The following is a 20,855-nucleotide window of genomic DNA, read 5'->3' on the forward strand; positions in this document are numbered from 1 at the left end:
TTCATGGGTTCAGTCCATTTAGAAATCAGATGGCAGAGGGGAAGAAGCTGTTCCTGAATCGCTGAGTGAGTGCCTTCAGGCTTCTGTACCTCCTTCCCGACAGTAACAGTGCGAATAGGGCATCTCCTGGGTGGTGGGGATCCTTAATGATGGATGCTGCCTTCTCTCAAACTAGCGGGCACAGAATTAAGACAAGAGGGGCAAGTGTTAAAGGGGACCTTTGAGGTCCCTCAGCAAATGGGGACAGTTGGAGGTGGTCAGGCTGTTTAACACAATGAGTCTGGTGTCTGTCCCACTGGAGTAGGTCAAACATCGACATCTTTCCAAATTCCAGGCAGGGTGCCCTGTTTTGAAGTCAGCGCACCATTCCCGAATTCCCACTAATCAATTATCATGTGTTGCATTGCAAAGTGAACAAATTTCACCTCACAGGCCCGTGATATTAAACCTGATTCTGGTCCTGAAGCTTCTGATGCCTGTCACCTGGTATTTTCATGGAAGAGAACCGAAGTAGGTGACTTCGAGAGCATGTGCAAGGATTCACTCCTGTTGTAGCTTCTGATTGCTGTGCAATCGATGGAGTTGCAAATAGAGAGAGGGAAAGGGAGAGGGAGAGAGAGAAAGAGAGAGCGAGGGAGGGAGAAAGAGAGAGAGGGAGAGGGAGAGAAAGAGGGAGACAGAGAGAGATATGAAGAGAGAAAGGGAGAGAAATGAAGAGAAAAAGAAAGAAGGGAAGGAAAGGGTGTGGGAGAGAGATACAGAGAGAGATGAGAGATAAGATAGAAAATAGACAGCAAGCATTCAAGGGTTATTTCTTCATCTGTTTGATCGGGGCACGACTGTGCACGCGTGTAGTCATCAGCCAGTGAGAATAGGGAGAAGAGTTTAAAAGGAGACAGCTTTATAGAGCGGATTACAGAGTAGAGGGAGACAGAGTAGGAAGCCTTTGGCTGAACTGGGCTTTGGCGATAAGGAGTTAAAGTGAGTTAGGCTGCCTGTGTAGAATAGAGACAGGAAGAATGTGTGTGAGTCTGGTGTTCTGTGCTCGGTGTCAGATGTGGGAAGTCAGGGAGACTCCCAGCCTTCCTGGATGGCCACATCTGCGTCAGGTGTGTCGAGCTGCAGCTCCTTAGAGACCAGGTTAGGGAACTGGAGATACAGCTCGATGACCTTTGTCTGGTCAGGGAAGCAACTTTGTGTCTAAAACACGGAAAGCAAAGCCATTTCATCTCACAAAATGAAAGATGTAAAACAGTTCCACACAATGACAGCCTCCATCTCCAAACACCCGCAAGGAACAAAGGCGATTGGTCTGACTACTTCCACTGTCCTTGACCCATCCAAGTATGACATTTTCTTCCATATTTTAAATACCCAATGGCCAACAGCTCTTGCAAGGGGGTTGTGGTCTCTCTGCTTGGCCATTGAGACTTGTGGCTGTGAACCAATCTCAGGTTCTGGGACCTCCTCCATGATGGTGGTGTGAGTTGACTCTGGACTGCAGAAAGTGGTTCTGACGGCACTGGATGCCTTTCTTCTGGACCTATTGACATCCCAAGCAGTGAATGGCAAGCTTCACTGGATCATAATGAGTGAGTACAGTGTCTGACATCACTATTTCTTTTATCTTTTAGAAAGACACCTCAAACTGCTTTGTCCATTGTTATTTCTTCCTGATCTGTAGTGATGAGTTCAAGGGGTGGAGGACAGTAGCTAGGTTTGTCAGGAATCTGTTATAGTAATTGACAAATCCTAAAAGGGACCACAATTGTGACACATCATTTGACCTTGAGTATTCCAGCAGTGCTTGAATTTTCTCAGCATACTTGTGTAAAACTTGTGCATCAATGGTGTGACCACAGTAAGTGATGCTTGGTTTCAAGTATTCACTTTTGTTGCATCATGCTCTGAGCTCATAATCTTCTAATCTTTTTAACTCTGTATTGAGATTTTGGAGGTGTTCCTTGTCATCCTGACTGATGACAATGATGTCATCCAGGTAACACTGAGGGCCTGGCCAGCTTTGCATCACCTGGCCGACAGCTTACTGCCAGAGTGTGGTACAGATGTTACTCCAAAAACAAGCCTACTATACTGGGAAAGCCCTTTGAGGTGAGACACTTTGGAACCTTCTTCCATCTCTATCTTTAGGTAGGCCTCAGCTACGTCCACTTTGCTGAATTGTTTTCCTTCTGTAAGGGTTACAAAGATAGCCTTTTTTCTGGGCAGAGGGTATTGGCCTACTTCCGGTACTGGGTTGATGGTGACCTTAAAATCACCACAGATCCTGACTGACCCATTTTTCCTGGCTACTACGATCGCTGACATTGTCCATGGTCTCTACTCAACCTTGGAAAGAATTCCTTCAGCTTCCATGCAATGTAGCTCCCACTTTATCACAGATGGTATAAGGAGCTCGACTGGCTTTGTAAAACTTGGGTGTGGCATTTTCATTTAACACTATTTTACCCTTGATATGTTTGAGTTTTCCAATGCCATCCTTGAACACTGTTGTATCACCATCCAGACATCATCATCGTCATGTGCCCTGTGGTATGACTTAGATGGTCATGGTTCATGAATATGATTCTTCTTGGCAATATTTTCAACTGAAGTGGTTTGCCATTGTCTTCTTCTGGGCAGTGACTTTACAAGATGGGTGACCCCAGCTATTAGCAATATTCTTCAGAGCTTGTCTGCCTGGTGTCAGTGGTCGCATAACCAGGACCTGTGATCTGCATCAGCTACTCATATGACCATCCCCCACCTGCTCTCATGGCTTCACGTGACCCTGATTTGGTGGGTGGGGGGCTACACCTTGCCTGAGGGTGACCTGCAGGCTAGTGAAGGGAAGAAGTGCCTTACACCTCCTTTGGCAGAGGCGTAACCCCACCCTGCCACTGAAGGCATCATTGTGTACCTTTCTTAATTGACTTCAGTTGACTCTATTGCAGAGGATGTGGCATCCAAATGATGGATGGGTCTCCAATCGAGTTGTAGTTGACTCAGCCGCTCACATCTCCACAATGCTGACCCTCTTGTTTTCACACATACAAGCCCTCCCCACAGGAATGATCTTTTCTCCAGTATCAGTTCTTAATTGGATATCTGCTGGCTTCAGCTCAGTATCTTTAAAATGGCATTCAAATTTTTTTTGTGGAATGACTGAAATAGCTGAGTCCAATTCTATTAATTAATTTGCCGTTCGCTTCTGGTGTAAGCCATATTGCTTGTCTATTGTGTTATGAGTGGTGAACAGACCTGATGGTCAATGGGGTGCAGAGTTAACCATTCCCAACCCCCCTCCTGAGAACCACGAACTATTGCTGTTGTTATGCTGCTCATGAGAGAGAGATAAAGCCCAGACAAGAACATTTGCTACAGATAAGTGGGGAGAGAGACTGTTGATTTACTGTATTATGACTCTTCCTGGATTATTTACTTTCCACTACAAGGACATTGCTTTGCTCATTAACATTTCTCAGGAGATAGCAGAAGTGGCCTGATTTGATGGACACAGTCATTCAGAGTTGATGGATAGCTGAGACCCATGAGTAGAGATAAAAAGACAGGTCTGGAGAGACACCCTTCAGACACACCAGTGGACACTGACTGAGTGTTGGGAACCCACAGAAAGGTGGGGGCTTCGGAGACCGAACCAGGAGATCAGTCAATAAAGCCCACAGTGTTACAGCAAGGCCGGTGAGGACTTGTGTGTGTGTCCACTCATGCCAGAGTGATGAGTCCACCACAGAAGAATGGTCTAGCTGAAGACCAGAGGGGTCATAACTGAATGACCACAACGATACAACGTATTAAGAAAGCCACAAAAAGGTTCATTTGTCGTAACTGTTGCTGTTACAACTCTCTCTCTCTCTCTCTCTCTCTCTCTCCAATGATCTCAGCACAACAACCATAACTACTTCAGCATTTATGAACTGAACTCTATACTTTCCTCTGACAATTCATTTACCCCTAGACATCGAAAGAGCTTGTTTATTATTGATTATTATTATTCCTACACTTTTAGGATTATTACTGCTAACTTGTTTTATATGTATATTAGCATTTTTGATATTGTATTGTGTAGTTTACTGATAAATACCTTTAGTTTGGTATCACCAGACTCCAACGGATTCTTCTTTCTCTCCTGTTCAGACACCCAGTTACGGGGTACATAACAATTGTTAGTTTTCACAATTAAGCCTCAAGCCTAGTCACTCTCATCATTATCAGATTTTTCATCAACAGCCTGCAGATTACTGCAACTTGACTTTTTATCTTGTTGTCTTCACTGTGCAGTCCATTTATTTTCATCTACCCAGCATGCTCTTTATGTGTGTCCTACTTTGTTGCATCCTCTGTAAGTCTCTCCTTTATACCTGTATTGGCCTGGTGACTGTGAGCCCCTGCCACAATGGCAACAATTTGTTTGGCCTGGTTTCTGATTAGATAATGCAATTTTGTTCCCACTCACTTTCATTCCTGATTGCAGCTTAATTGTGTTTGTCTGCTGTTTCCATTGATACAGCTATTCCAACTGTTCTTTTAAATGTAAGCTCTTGTTCAATTCGGAGCTGTTTTGAATGCCTTTTTATAAGATTCCAGAAACTAACCGACCTCTTGGAGTATCATTAAGTCCATCACTGAACTGAGAAGGCACAGACAATCTCTTCAGTAAAGCTCCATGCATTGAAATGAACTCTCCTTTCTTTTGATTCCACTTACGAAACCTAAAGCATTTGCAATCGACAATAACTTTGTTTCTAGATGTTCCTGCAATACTTTCATGCTATCAGCAAATCTCAATCAGTTGATCTGGTTGAAGCAGTCGAAGTTCTAAGCAAAATCTTTGCCTTTCCACCCAATACACTCAGCAAAAGTGGCTCTCATCGACTATTCCATCTGCTTTAGTATACATTACACTTAGTACTCAGTATACATTATCTATTTATCTCTAGTGCAATCGAATGTGTCAATCTTCCTGATGCAACCAGCTGGTTCTGCTCTTTTTATTTAGTTACCATTATTATCTCCCAGTACTCAATGTTTATGAATCTGTGAATTTACCGATTTTCTGCCTTTTTAAAAAAATCAACCATGTGTTCCCTTCCAAAGAACATGTACACCCTGCTTTTGTTTTTGAAAACTTGAATGCACTGCTGCACTTTTCTTAAAACTCGAACTTCTCGCTGTGCTTCAGCAGGTAGGCAGTTGTCTCCTCAAAAAACTTCCTCACCGCCACTGTCATGCTTTGTAACTCAAAAACATAAAAACTTGCTGCAAGAGAAAGGCGGGAGCCTTACAGTAAAAATGAAATGGTCTGCTGAGTTCCTCCAGCAATCTTTGTGTTTTACCTGGGTATTAGTTTTGTTTTCACTTTAAGCGAGGCACACATATAAAATGTGGTTGTATGATGACATACCATTTCAATTCCAATTAAAGTTTAATTGTCATTCAACCATACATTGATATCCATGATACAAATGAGACAGGTGCAAAGGTGCAAAACACAGTACCAACAGTCACACACAGCACAAAGCGAACATAGCACATACAAGATAGCCAGCACATGTACGATATCAGTAAAACACAGTAACACAAAAAAAAATAGTCTAGACCCTTAGTCCATGAATGCCACAGAAACCTGCAGTTGACCACAATACAGCCTGACTTCTACAGAGCAGGAGGCAATACTGATTCCAGCTAGGACGCTGTGCTACACTGTCCCCCCAGTGGAGCGTACTGCCTCTGACGCTTCTCCCCCGTGGCTGTAACCAGGCGATGCTACGGCTTGAGGTCCTGAGTCCATGAATGCTGCAAAATTCTGGCAGTCGATGACGATACAGCTTGTGTTCTGTTGAGTGAACACTAGGGGGCAGCAGTGACTCCAGCCTGGATGCCATGCCTCACTGGCCTTGGTGGAGTGCACTGGCTTTGACGTCTTTCTCTTGGCGGTTGTAAACAGGAGTCACCGTAGCATGAAGCCTCGTTCTCCCTACGACCGAGGCCATGCACCTCCCCTGCCGTCTGCTCCTTGTGTCTGCTAATAAATCAGTGAATTGGACTTGCAGCACTCCACATTAACAATGTCCAAAAGGGTCCTGCAATCACAAGAAAAGTGACTAAGACGGTCACTTGCTATCAGACTGTACGTCTCCTTCACGCACCGACTCCTCCAAAGCCTCTCTGATGCAAGCTGCAGTACGATCTGCACAAAGTCCAGCCCCTTCTGCCAACGAGCAACTTGCTGATGAGGTAGACCTGAGGTACTTTAACTTCTTGGTACCGAGCAGCATCTTGCATCCTGAGAACCGACAGTAGCACCCTTTATTAATCCTGTATAAGCCACTGTGATCAAACACGCCACCATCTTCCTAGAAATTAATCTGACGTAGTTTTACATATAACCCCGCATGAATTATTTTAATAAACAAAGAATGCTAATCAAACAATATATTTACAATATTACTCAGATATTACTGAAGCATTAAATATACAACAAAGCTGTTACCCAGTCTGGCAGTTCTGGTCCTGGTGCTCCTGTACCTTCTTCCTGCTGATAGTGAGTGAAAGAAAATGCTCCAGCCCTTTATCTATAACGCTCCTGGAAAATGTCACAGATAAGCGGGAGGGAATTCCTGGTGATCTTCTTGGCAGTTTTGACTATCCTCTGTAGGGTCTTGCAGATCCCAGGCCACACAAAGATGCAGCCAGGCTGGACGCTCAATGGTGCTCCTGCAGAAACTTGTTGGAATAGGGGAGGGGAGCCTTGCATGTCTCATTCTCCTCAGAATGTGTCGATGCTGCTGTGACTAATGAGGAGGTGTTGGGGGTTCATCCGTTATGTGCACACTAAGGAACTCAATGCACTCCGTGGCAGAGCCATTGATGTGCAATGGAGAGTGGTTGACCTGGCCTTCCTGAAGTCCTCAATCATCTCTTTTCAATTCCCCACATTGAGACTCAGTTTGTTGTTCTCACACCATCTGACAAATTTCTCTACCTTCTCTCTGTGTGCTGGCTCATCATTGTTGCAGATGAGCCCAGCCACTGTTGTATCAGCAGTGAACTTGATGACGTAGCTTGAGATGGACCTGGCAGTGCAGTTGTGAGTAGGAGTGGGCTGAGCAAACAGCCCCGGGGGTCACCAGTACTCAGTGCGATGAAGCTCCAACTGTTTCTGCCAACTCGGACTGACTGGGGTCTTTCCTTCAAGAAGACCAAGAATGTGTAAAATTATAAAATTCTTATCACACCCAAAATATTAATAAAGTCACTCACTGTAAACACTAACATTGTATTTAATCATTTGGACTGTAGTTGAGAAATTGTGATGCGGTGAGATGAAAAAGATGTTTCGAACATGGTTGGTGAAGAGGGGAGGGGACGTGAGTGGGAGTATAGTTTGTTCAGGACAGGAGAGTAGATACTTACAAACACTATTAGATCAAAGGGAGAGCTGCAGGGTTGATAGTTTATGACAATGAGGTTTTACCTTTGATTAGAGCCACAGAGTTACTGAAATGGTCTGTGACTGGAGGTCCTGGCTTATTTGCTTTGCAATATTGTGATTGTGGTTTCTTTTCTTTTTCAATATGTTTATTGATTTCTTACATAAAGGAATGCAGAGTACAGTAGGAATTATAATATATATTGATTACAATATATTGGAATCACAAATATAGTCTCATTACCCCATAGCCATATAAATTAAATATAAACATAATACTGAAAAAAGATAATTTTAATAAGAAAATCTAAAACCAATACCAGAAAAAACAGCTGTTTGGTTAAAAAAAAGGAAAGGAAAAATCCTTATCATATTAGCCAACATCTGTGCTTAACAGCAAATCAAAGATTTTGAAACTAATTCAAAGAAGGTCCCCACAATGTTAAAAAATCTTGTCTAGGTTCAGAAATTGAACAGTAAATCTTCTCTAAATTTAAACATGACATAACATCATGTAACCAATGAGTATGAGTAGGAGAGTGGCATCCTTCCACCTACCCAACAATGCCCTCCTGGCTGTAAGAGAAATAAAAGCCAAAATGTGCAAATCATGCACATTTAATATATGCAGATCCAAAATAATCCAATAATATATCCAATAAATAATCCAATAATAAAAAATATATCCAAAATAATATAATTTCTTCCAACAATACCAAATAAGGCAGTCAAGGGATTAGGTTTAAAATTTACTTTAAAAAGCACTGATAAAGTTTGGAATACTTCCTTCCAGTAATTTTCAAGACTTGGACAAGTCCAAAACATATGAATTAGTGAAGCTTCTCTATTGTTACATCTATCACAATAGGGAGATATATCCGAATAAAAACGAGACAGCTTATCTTTAGTCATGTGAGCCTTATCAACCTCTTTAAATTGTAAAAGGGAATGATGGGCACATAATGATGAGGTATTAACCAATTTAACAATTTCATTCCAAGTATCCTCAGAAAATGGAATCTGTAAATCTTGTTCCCAGAGATTTTTAATTTTGTCTGAAGGAATATTTCTCATTCCCAACAACATGCCATGAATATTACATATAGATCCATTATGGAAGGGTTTCAAATTGAAAATTGTATCAAGTAAATTCTTATTTGGACTTTTAGGAAATGTATGTACTTAAGAACGCAGAAAGTCTCCAATTTGTAATTATTGAAAAAAGTGGGTTTTGGGTAGGCTATACTTAGCTGACAGTTGTTCAAATGAAGAGAGACCATCTCCAACAAACAAATCCTGAAAACATTTAATACCCAATCTATTCCACCCTTTAAAAACTATTCAGTCATAAAATAATTAGCAAAAAGGGACTTGAAAGTGAAAAACTCAATAAACCAAAATATTTTCTAAATTTTATCCAAATCCTCAAAGTATGTTTAACTACAAAATTATCATTTAAATTACCTGAAGATGAAGGGATTGAGGATCTGAGAAGATAAATGATAGAAAAATTATTAACAGAATTAGCTTCCAGAGAAACGCAGTCCGGACAGTCCTCTCGATTAATATAATATAACCAAAATGTAAGAAACCTCCATTCTTTTTTGCTTTTTGAGGATGAACTTTATTTAATTGAGAAATTTTATTTTTCCATATATAAGCAGATATAATAGAATCCAGAGAATTAAAAGAGGATTTAGGAATAAAAACAGGTCTGGCCTGAAATAAATATAAAAATTTAGGCAAAATATTCATTTTAATAGAATTAATTTGGCCTATCAACAATAGAGAGAGGGGTTACCAATTTGATAGTGCCTTCTTAACATAATTCAGAAGTGTAAAAAATGTTCTTTAAAAAGGAATTTATAATTCTTAGTAATTGTTACACTTAAATAAATAAATTGACTTCTTACAATTTTAAAAGGAAGGCTAGTATTAATTAATACCAAATTATTCAAAGGAAAAAAAGTTCACTCTTATGAAAATTAAGTTTATATCCTGAAAACTGACTAAAGCAGGAGAGTAAAGAAAGTATGGAAGGTAAAGAAGACTCCACATTAGAAATATAGAGCAAAAGATCATGAGCATAAAGTGGTAATACCCCTCCTTAAAATGCCAGTGATATCATTAGATTTCTGGAAAGCAATAACTAAAGGTTCTAAGAACAAATCAAAAAGCAAAGGACTCAAAGGACAACCTTGTCTAGTTGCACGTTGAAGTTTAAAAGATTTAGAATACTGGGAGTTAGTAAGAACCTGAGTGGAGGGAAATAGATAAAGTAATTTAATCCATTGAATAAAATTGGGCCCAATGTTAAATTCTTCTGAAGTTTTCAATAAATAATTCCATTCAACCTGATCAAAGGCTTTCTCAGCATCTAAGGATATCATACATTATGATATCTCTTTAGAAGAAGAATAAATAACATTCAATAGATGACGAATATTAAAGCAAGAGTATCATTTTTTGATAAATCCAGTCTGGTCATCGGAAATAATAGACGGCAAAATATTTTCAATCCTACAAGCCAAAAGTTTAGATAACATTTTACTATCAACATTAAGTAAGGAAATTCGTCTATAAGAAGAACATTGTTGGATCTTTATTCTTTTTAAGAATAGGTGAAATAGAGGCTTCATAAAAAGATTGTGGCAACCTGCCTAATTTAAAAAGAGTCCGAAAGGACTGAATATAAGTGAGGTAAAAGTAAAGAGGAAAAAGCCTTATAAAACTCTCCAGAAAATCCATCAGGACCTGGGGTCTACCCCGAGTGTAAAGTGTGAACAGCCTTGACAATTTCCTCATAAGAAATGGGTTGATCCAGCAATTTTCGATTATCATCAGAAAGTGTAGGAATGTTTAATCGATCTAAGAGATTATTTATTACAGTATTATCTTTAGGAGGATCAGAACTATGAAGTTTAGAATAGAATTCTCTAAAAGTATTGTTTATTTCTAAATGATCAGATGTGTTATCATCATTAGCTTTACAAATTTCTTTAATTTGGCATTTAACTATAAACATCTTTAATTGGTTAGCCAGTAGTTTACCCGTTTTATCTCCATGAACATAAAACAGACTTTTATCTTTTAAAAGTTGAGTTTCAATTGGATAAATTAAAAGCAAATCATATTTAGTTTTAATTTCAACACATCTTTTATATAAAACAGGATCTGGTGCCAAAGCATATTTTTGGTCTAATTGTTTCAACTGATTGGCTAATTCAATTCTCTGCTTATTAGCTTTTTTCTTAACACTTGTGGTAAAAGAAATAATTTGTCTTCTAATATAAGCCTTAAAAGCATCACATAAAATAAGACTAGAAGTCTCTTCTAGCGTATTCTCTTCAAAAAAAGAGTAATTTGTCTCTCCAAAAATGTTTAAAAATCCTTATCAGATAACAGAGTTGGATTAAAATGCCAAAATCTGTTTATTTTGGAGACACTCGGTAAAAACACAGGAGCATGATCTGAAACAGCAATTTCTTTATATTCACAGGATCGAACCAATGGAATCAATTGACTATCAAACAAAAAAAAATCACTCCTGGAATACGTATGATGGACTCCGCCCTCTGCTCACGGACATGTAAGACATAGTTTCTTTCTGTCCGCCTTTAATCTCTCCCTTTTCCAACTTAAACTTTGAAATTTCAACTTTACTCAGTTGGACCTGTAGAGCAACAGTTATAATTATGGCTACTCCAAGAAGCACCAAAAGGAACCCGCACCCAGGCAACGGAAAGCCTAAAAAATGCTGATGAATTCTCAGCGGAACCCCCTGGGTGAACAGATTAGAGTCTGAAATCAGCAGTATCGACACTGAAATAGCTCAACTAAAAGAGAAATTTGAAGAAAAAAATTGACTCTCTGAGCCTTGATCTTAAAGAAGTTAGTTGAAATGCGGCTGACCTTTCTTCTCGTTTGGAAAAGGCTCAACAACGGATTGTTGATCTGGAAGCCTCGGTCACGCGGGAATAATATTCGAATTGTTGGATTAAAAGAGAAATCAGAACCAGCCGACACACTGGATTATTTTGCAAAATTGTTTCAGTGTTTATTTCCTTAGGTTGGTTCGCAACCTCTGGATATTGAAATGGCTCACAGAATCTGTGCTTTAAAACTCCTGGATCAAGGTAAAAACAGACATATTGTTGTGCGTTTTCTCTGTTTCAGAGACAAAGACTGCATTATTAAGGTTGCGAGAAAACAAAGGTTGTTTCAATTTCAAGGTTCGGAGATTTGCTGTTTTGAAGATTTTCCACGCGAAATTGTTAAGAAGTGTGCTGGATTTCCATCGGCCATGAAATTAGCATACTAAAAAAAGCTCTTTCCATTACTCCAATATCCAGTTAAATTAAGGCTTTTTTCAAAAAGTCTGGGGCTCGTATTTTCAATGACCCAGCTGAAACATTGCGTTTTATTAACTCTTTACCTGAAGAATCTGATGAAGAGTCTGAAGTTTGAATGATTTATAATGATTTGATTGTCTCGCGGCATAAAGAGTGATGAGATTGGAAGATTTGATGGTTACAGAAAGTCTACCTTAAAATGTATTTTTATCTCTGAAAAAGACTGGTTCAGATGGTTTTAACCTCAGAAGACATAGCGGGAGAACTGTTGAAAGACTGTAGATAAGTTTGAATCATCTAGAATTTTTTCTCTGCAGCATTTAAATGAACTAATTGTTTTTTTTTGTTCTGTATGCTTTTGTAAAGATCTTTAAAGTAATTATTTGGATTTCCTTATGTTTTAAAGATAGATTGGATAATTTAAAGATGGCAATTATTTTTCTTTTGTGCAAATATTTCAAGAATTGTTTTGGATGTGTTTTTCTTTGCTTATCTAATATTATGAAGGTTACTTTCAAAATTGAAGGTTGGTTGTTTTACAAAAAAAACCATTTTCCTTCTAAGTTAACTATATTGAGCTGTATGTCGACTGTAACGAGTTTTATGTTCGATAGAGGGAGACAGAGATTATGTCTTTCTTTTTTCTTTAGGTAGGTGGAGTTTATATTTGCTTTCTATGCTTTTCTTGGGGCTTGCATCGATCGATATCGACATTTCTGGGCTTTGTAGTTTGGGTGGGTTTTTTTCTTTTTTTATCCCCATTATGGAATCCCAGCGCATATGCAAATTATTATTATTGTTGTTCATCTCCGTCATTTTCGACTACCTTATCCTGACATGCGTCTAACCACTCTTTTTGGATACAAAGTCTCATGATGATATCTAAACAGTTAAATGTTTTAAGGTGGAATGTCCATGGTTGGAAACATCCTATTAAGTGGAAGAAAATATTTTAAATTATTAATCGATTCCAACCTGATATAATTTTTGCTCAAGAGACACATATCAGGTTATGTGATAAAAATCAAATTTTAAGATCTTGGCGGGTTTTCAGTTTCATGTAAACTCCCAGCGTAAAATTAGTGGGTTTTTTATTTTTATTGATTCCAATATCCCTTTTAATCAGGAGGATATTATAGCTGATATTAATGGTAGATTTTTGATTGTTAAAGGAATAATTTATAACAGGAAAACAGTTTTGGTTAATATTTATGGACCAAATGTTGATGATCCCTCTTTTTTAAAGCTGTCTTTGCTCTATAACCTGATTTAAATGAATATATGTTATTAATGGGTGGTGATTTTAATACTTGTTTAAATTCTTTAATGGATAAGTCATCATCCAAACATCAACTCCCTAATCGTTCTGTATCAGTTATTAATTCCTTTTTAATTGATTATGGTTTAATTGAAATCTGGAGGCATATGCACCCTAGTGATAGAGAATACTCTTTTTTCTCACGTGTTCATAATAAATATTTGAGAATGGACTATTTGTTAGTTGACCCTCGACTTCTATTTAATGTTCAGAAATGTGAGTATGATGCAATTGTTATCTCTGATCATGCTCCTTTAAACCTAATATTTGAACTGAAAGATGTTGCTTCTACCAGACCATTTTGGTGTTTTCCAGAACATTTGTTACAAAGTTCAGAATTTGTTGAGTTTATTGAAACTCAGATAAAAGAGTTTTTTCTCTTTAATAATATAGGAAGCGTCTCAAAGTCAGTAATTTGGGATACATTAAAAGCCTTTTTATGTGGTCAGATTATTTTGTCTCTAGCTAAACTGAAGAAAGAAACAAGAATGGAATTAGATAACATCTCTAAACAAATTAAAGAATTAGAACACATCAAAGCAATCTCTCCAAATGTTGTTTAATTTTAAAAAAAGAATTACAATCGCAGTATAATTTATTACTAACTGAAGGATACTAACTGAAGAATTACTGAAGGATATTTGCTTAAATTGAAAAGTCAATTTTTTATTTTTGGGGATAAAAATAATAAACTCTTAGCTTCCCAATTAAGAGCAGCTAGAGCTAAAAGACAAATCTTAAAAATTCATAAAAATAAAGGAGATATAGCAAGTAACCATGAAAACATTAATAATACTTTTCAAGATTTTTATTCTGATTTTTATAATCTCAATTTCCTGCAGATTCCTCCAAAATGAAAGCTTTGTAACATAAGATTAAATTTCCACAAATTTCTGTTGACGATCAACAGATGCTTGATGTTCCAATTACCGAGCATGAAATTCAGAAAGCTATTTTATTAATGCAATCAGGTAAAGCACCTGGTCTTGATGGTTATTCAGTGGGATTTTACAAAACATTTGAAAGATTACTTTCTCAGTATCTTTTGGAAATATTTCATGAATCTTTTGAGAAGGGTAATTTACCTGCTTTTTATGAAGCATCTATTTCCTTAATCCTTAAAAAAGATAAAGATCCTACTGAATGTTCATCATAGTTTCAATATAATTATGGAGAAGGATAGGACTGGACCCAGGGTTGAGATTATTGATTGGAGAAAGGCTAACGTTGAGGAGATGTAAAAGGACTTAGAAGGAGTGGATTGGGACAATTTGTTTTATGGGAAGGATGTAATAGAGAAATGGAGGTCATTTAAAGGTGAAATTTTGAGGATACAGAATCTTTATGTTCCTGTTAGGTTGAAAGGAATGGTTAAAAGTTTGAGAGAGCCATGGTTTTCAAGGGATATTGGAAACTTGGTTAGGAAAAAGAGAGATCTACAATAAATATAGGCAGCATGGAGTAAATGAGGTGCTCGAGGAATGTAAAGAATGTAAGAAGAACCTTAAGAAAGAAACCAGAAAAGTGAAAAGACGATCGAAGGTTGCTTTGGCAAGTAAGGTGAAAATAAATCCGAAGGGTTTCTACAGTTATATTAATAGCAAAAGGATAGTGAGGGATAGAAAATCAGAGTGGACAGCTATATGTGGAGCCCAAAGAGATGGGGGAGATTTTGAACAATTTCTTTTCTTCGGTATTCACTAAGGCGAAAGATATTAAATTGTGTAAGGTAATGGAAACAAGTAGGGAAGCTATGGAAACTATGACAACTAAAGAGGAGGAAATACTGGCACTTTTAAGGAATATAAAAGTGGATAAATCTCTGGATCCTGACAGGATTTTCCCTAGGACCTTGAGGGGACCTTAGTGTAGAAATAGCAGGGTCTCTGACAGAATTATTTCAAATGTCATTAGAAACGGGGATGGTGCCAGAGGATTGGCGTATTGCTCATGTGGTTCCATTGTTTAAAAAGGGTTCTAAGAGTAAACCTAGCAATTATAGGCCTGTCAGTTTGATATCAGTGGTGGGTAAATTAATGGAAAGTATTCTTAGAGATGGTATATATAATTATCTGGATAGACAGGGTCTGATTAGGAACAGTCAGCATGGATTTGTGTGTGGAAGGTCACGTTTGACAAATCTTATTGAATTTTTTGAAGAGGTTACGAGGAACGTTGATGAGGGTAAAGCAGTGGATGTTGTCTACAAACGTTTGTATATGGACTTCAGTAAGGCCTTTGACAAGGTTCCACACGGAAGGTTAGTTAGGAAGGTTCAATCGTTAGGTATAATATTGAAGTAGTAAAATGGATTCAACCCTGGTTGGATGGGAGATTCCAGAGAGTAGTGGTGGATAACTGTTTGTCAGGTTGAAGACCATTGACTAGTGGTGTGCCTCAGGGATCTGTACTGGGTCCAATGTTGTTTGTCATATACATTAATGATCTGGATGATGGAGTGGTAAATTGGATTAGTAAGTATGCAGATGATACTAAGGTAGATGGTGTTGTGGATAATGAAGTAGGTTTTCCAAGTTTGCAGAGAGATTTAGGCCAGTTAGAAGAGTGGGCTGAATGATGGCAGATGGAGTTTAATGCTGATAAGTGTGAGGTGCTACATTTTGGTAGGAATAATCCAATTAGGACATGGTAAATGGTAGGGCATTGGAGAATGTAGTAGAACAGAGTGATCTAGGAATAATGGTGCATAGTTTCCTGAAGGTGGAATCTCATGTGGATAGGGTGGTGAAGAAAGCTTTTGGTATGCTGGCCTTTATAAATCAGAGCATTGAGTGTAGGAGTTGGGATGTAATGTTAAAATTGTACAAGGCATTGGTAAGGCTGAATTTGGAGTATTGTGTATAGTTCTGGCCACTGAATTATAGGAAAGATATCAACAAAATAGAGAGAGTACAGTGAAGGTTTAGTAGAATGTTACCTGGGTTTCAGCACCTAAGTTACAGAGAAAGGTTGAAGAAGTTAAGTCTTTATTCTTTGGAGCGTAGAAGGTTGAGGGGGGACTTGATAGAGGAATTTAAAATTATGAGGGGGATAGATAGAGTTGACATGGATAGACTTTTTCCATTGAGAGTAGGGGAGATTCCAACAAGAGGACATGTGTTGAGAGTTGGGTAAAAGTTTAAGGGTAACACGAGGGAGAATTTCTTTACTCAGAGAATGGTAGTTGTGTGGAATGAGCTTCCAATAGAAGTGGTAGAGGCAGGTCCTGTATTGTCATTTAAAGTAAAATTGGATAGGTATATGTACAGGAAAAGAATGGAGGGTTATAGGCTGAGTGAAGACCAGTGGGACTAGGTGAGAGTAAGTGTTCAGCATGGACTAGAAGGGCTGAGATGGCCTGTTTCTGTGCTGTAATTTTTATATGGTTATATATAAACCTATTTCACTATTAAATGTGGATGCAGAAAATCTCTCTAAGATAATGGCTAACTGCTAGGTAAATATTTTAACTAAAATCATCACTATGGATCAAACGGGCTTTATTAAACACCACTACTCTTTCTCTAATGTTCAAAGACTGATTAACATTATATATTCATCATTATCTAAGCAACCTCAATGTGTTATCTTTCTCGACACAAAAAGGCATTTGATAGAGTTGAGTGGCCATATTTGTTTAAAGTATTAGAAAAAATTGGTTTTGGTAATAATTTCAATAGGTGGATTCAAATGATTTATAAGAATCCTATTGCTATGGTTATTACTAATAATTTCAAGTCCTCTTTTTTTTTTGCTTTCTCGTGGTACTAGACAGGGATGTCCATTAAGCCCTTTATTATTTAATCTTGTATTGGAACCTTTGGCCATAACATTACGTGAAGCTAAAAATATTCATGGTATCTCTATGAATGGAACCATACATAAGATTTCTCTTCATGCAGATGATCTTTTGGTTTTTATTTCAAATCCTGAGGAATCAGTTCCTAATCTTTTGGAAACACTTAAAAGATTTTGGTAAATTTTCAGGATATAAATTTAACTTGAATAAAAGTGAATTGTTTCCATTAAATGCCCCTGTTTGTATATATAATGATATTCCTTTTAGAATTATTAATACTTTTACATATTTAGATATTATAATTACTAAAAATATAAAGATCTTTATAAAGCTATATAGTTCCTTTAATGGACTCCTTGAAAAAACTATTTTCTAGTTGGAATCCACTTACTCTCTCTTTAATAGGTCATATCCATGCTGTGAAAATAATGATTTTACCTAGATTTTTATATATTTTCCTAAATATACCTATCTTTTTAACTAAAGTTTTTTTTTGATCAAACTGACTCTCTCATTTCTTCCTTTATTTGGAACAATAAGAGACCAATAATTATTAAGTATCATTTACAAAAATATGAAAAAGATGGTGGACTTGTACTTCCTAATTTAAGACTGTATTATTGGGCTGTGATTATCAGACAACACTCTTTTTGTTTATACTGGCTCAACAAGAGCCAAAAACCACTATGGGTTGTTTTGGAATTAAAAGCTGTTAAACAATTTCATTTAACTTCAATATTAGGAGCTCCATTACCTTGACAGCTCTCTAAAATTCCAAATTTAAATCTTTACCTGGTTATTAAACAATCCTATGGATTTGGGTTCAGTTTCACAATTTTTAAAATTTTAAACAATGTAAGTTGTCTTTTTTCATATCAAAACTTTTTATTTAAACCTTCAATAACCGATCCCATTTTTTTCCTATGGAGAAATAAAGGGATCCGCTCTTTTACAGATTTATTTTGTGATGGTCGATTGATGACTTTTGAAGATTTAATTAACAAATATTCTCTCGCTCATACACATTTTCTGCAATATCTTCAGGTTAGACTTTTTTTACAACAATATTTATCTGTTTCCATATTTGCAAGCATCAGATTTGTTGGATACCAATTTGAAGTTGAATCCTTTAGTGAGAGGTTCCATTAGCAGAATTTACAGTTTATTTTTGTTACAAAAAGAGAACCTCTCACTAAAGATTAAACATGATTGGGAGAGATAACTTAATATGACCTTTGTTAATGAAGATTGACTTTGAGTTTTGAAAAACGTAAATTCTTCTTTTATATGTGCTGATCACCATTTAATTCAATTTAAAATTGTGCACCATTATTATTTAACAAAGAAGAGACTATCTAAAATATTTCCTAGTATAGACAATGACAGCATTAGATGTGAAACTGAAGTAGCTACTTTGTCACATATGTTCTGGTCATGTTCTTCATTAAAATTGTTTTGGAAATCTTTATTTTCTACAATTTCTAAAGCTCTGAAAATTAATTTACAACCTAATAGATTGACTGTTCTATTTGGAATAGTTCTGCATCATATTTGGGGTATTTAATCTTCAGATCAACATGTAATTGCATTTGTTACATTATTGGCAAGAAGGGCTATTTTATTAAAATGGAAAGATACCTCAGCCCCCACATTAATTGACTGGTTTTCTCAAGTAATGTTACGTCTCAGTTTGGAAAACATTACAAGTAGAATTTTTGATCCCCGTTTCGACTTTCAGAGAAGATGGGGCTCTTTTGCCAAATATTATCATTTAATTTGAATTATTTTATATGGTTTCCTTCCAATTTTATTCTATATAAATATGAATTGGTGGTTGATGATTCTTTTACTTTATATATAGATGATGGTAAGACGCATTGCTCCAGGGGTTGATTCCTAATGGGGTTTTCCCCTTTATTTGTAGTCAGTGGTTTTTTCTTAGTTAGATCGTGTTCTTTTTTCTTCTTTTCCTTATATATAATTTTTGTTTCAATTTTTATATATCACGATCAGCTTTTTTTCTTCAGCTTTATTAATTGTATATATATTAATTTGTTGAAGTTTTGTATCATTTTATAGCTGTAGAAGAGTATGTACCAATAAAAAGATTCTAAAAATGAAAATGAAACGTATGATGAACATGAGAAAAAAATGAGTACTCCTCATCGATTAGATGGAAAAAGCGCCAAACATCAACAATATCACATCTCATTAGAAACGATTGGATAAAGGAGGCAGATCTACTAAAAATCAATCATTTAAAAGATTAGTGATCTAAAACAGGATCTAAACAACAGTTGAAGTCTCCTCCTAAAACCAGAGAATACAGACAAATCTGGTAAAAATTAAAAAAAGTATTCAAAAAAACCTGGATCACCTACATTTGGGGCATACAAATTAGCAAAACCATTAATTTATTATCTAATTTCCCTGAGATGATAACAGAGCGCCCATTAGTATCAGACGCTACATTATGTTGAAGGAAAGAAACTGAATTCTCTGTCAGAATTGAAACTCCTCTGGCCTTAGCCTGAAAGGAGGAATGAAAAGACAAGCGCTTCCAATGGCTAAAAAGATTGTGAATTATCACATTTACGAATATGTGTTTCTTGTAAAAAAAATAATTGAGACATTCAGTTTCTTAATATAATTAAATATCTTCTAACGTTTCACAGGATGGTTTAATCCTTTTACATTAAAATGAAATAAATTAATAACATGATACATATTAAATATTACTTAAAGGGAAGTTAGAATAAAAACCACAGGAATATATATTAAATCCAAACAATGAGCTTTACGATACAGTAACTAAGCAACACATGAAGCTAAGAGAATCAATCAGTTGCTAGAAAAGAAGAAATCCACCCCCCACCCTCCACCCAAAGAGAGAAAGTCGACCAAAGGGCAGTTGCCAGCTAAATCTACCCACATTACCCTCCCAAACAATCTACTGGCTGAGCTCCAAAAAATTTTCAAGGCTGACTGCATTCCAACAAGACACAACAAAAGACAGCAAAATTAAATTTATTGAAAAAACCTCATGAAGAAATATAGTATAAAATATTAAAATGAACTAAGAAACTTCAGAACATATTAATTTGGTAAGTATTAACTCAATGAAAACTTACCAATGTTAAATCCTTAATTTTCTAAGCAAAGGAATAAAAGTACAAAAAACTTAGATATGAAGGTATACCAAAAGTAAAAACAAAATTATTCATAAGAGGAAGTAATGAACAGTTAGATTGCTGATTTTGAAAACAGGATCCATCAGGCAGACGCAACATAGATTTATGTAGGGAATTATTGAACAGTTAAACTTCTGATACTGATTTGGAAATTAAAAAACCCTGTACCTCTTCAGTCAAATGGAACCATTTCTGAGAGCCATTTTTCAAAATGAGTGGGATCATGAAGAGAGGGTTTAAGCCCTTTATTATACAATTTGGACATAACCTTTTTAAACTTGAAGCGTTCATTCAACACCTTGGGTAAAAAATCCTCCACAATTCTGATCTTCTGGCCTTCATAATCAATCATACCTTTCCGACAATATTTACAAATTAAAAGTTCCTTTGTTTGAAAGTCATGAAGACAGATTATCACTGAACGGGGTCATTCTTCTGGAGAAGGTCTCGGTACTGGTACTCGATCTATTTTAGGTGGAGATCTAAAAATATTCAAAAATAAGTTAGCCAAAAGGTTTGCAAAAAATTCTGAAGGCTGATTGCCTTCCATTAACTCTTTAAAACCCAGAATTCGTAAATTATTTTTTCTGCTTCTATTTTCTAAGTCGATAATCTTCTGTCTTAATTTTTCATTAACCTTTATCTGTTTATCACAGATCTTTTCCAGGTCATCAATCTTCACATCCAACATCGTCAAAGTGTCTTCATTCCCTTTTATCTGCTTATCATGTTCACTTAAAGT

The sequence above is a fragment of the Hypanus sabinus genome, chromosome 13, assembly GCF_030144855.1.
Source record: "Hypanus sabinus isolate sHypSab1 chromosome 13, sHypSab1.hap1, whole genome shotgun sequence".
Lineage (NCBI taxonomy): Eukaryota > Metazoa > Chordata > Chondrichthyes > Myliobatiformes > Dasyatidae > Hypanus > Hypanus sabinus.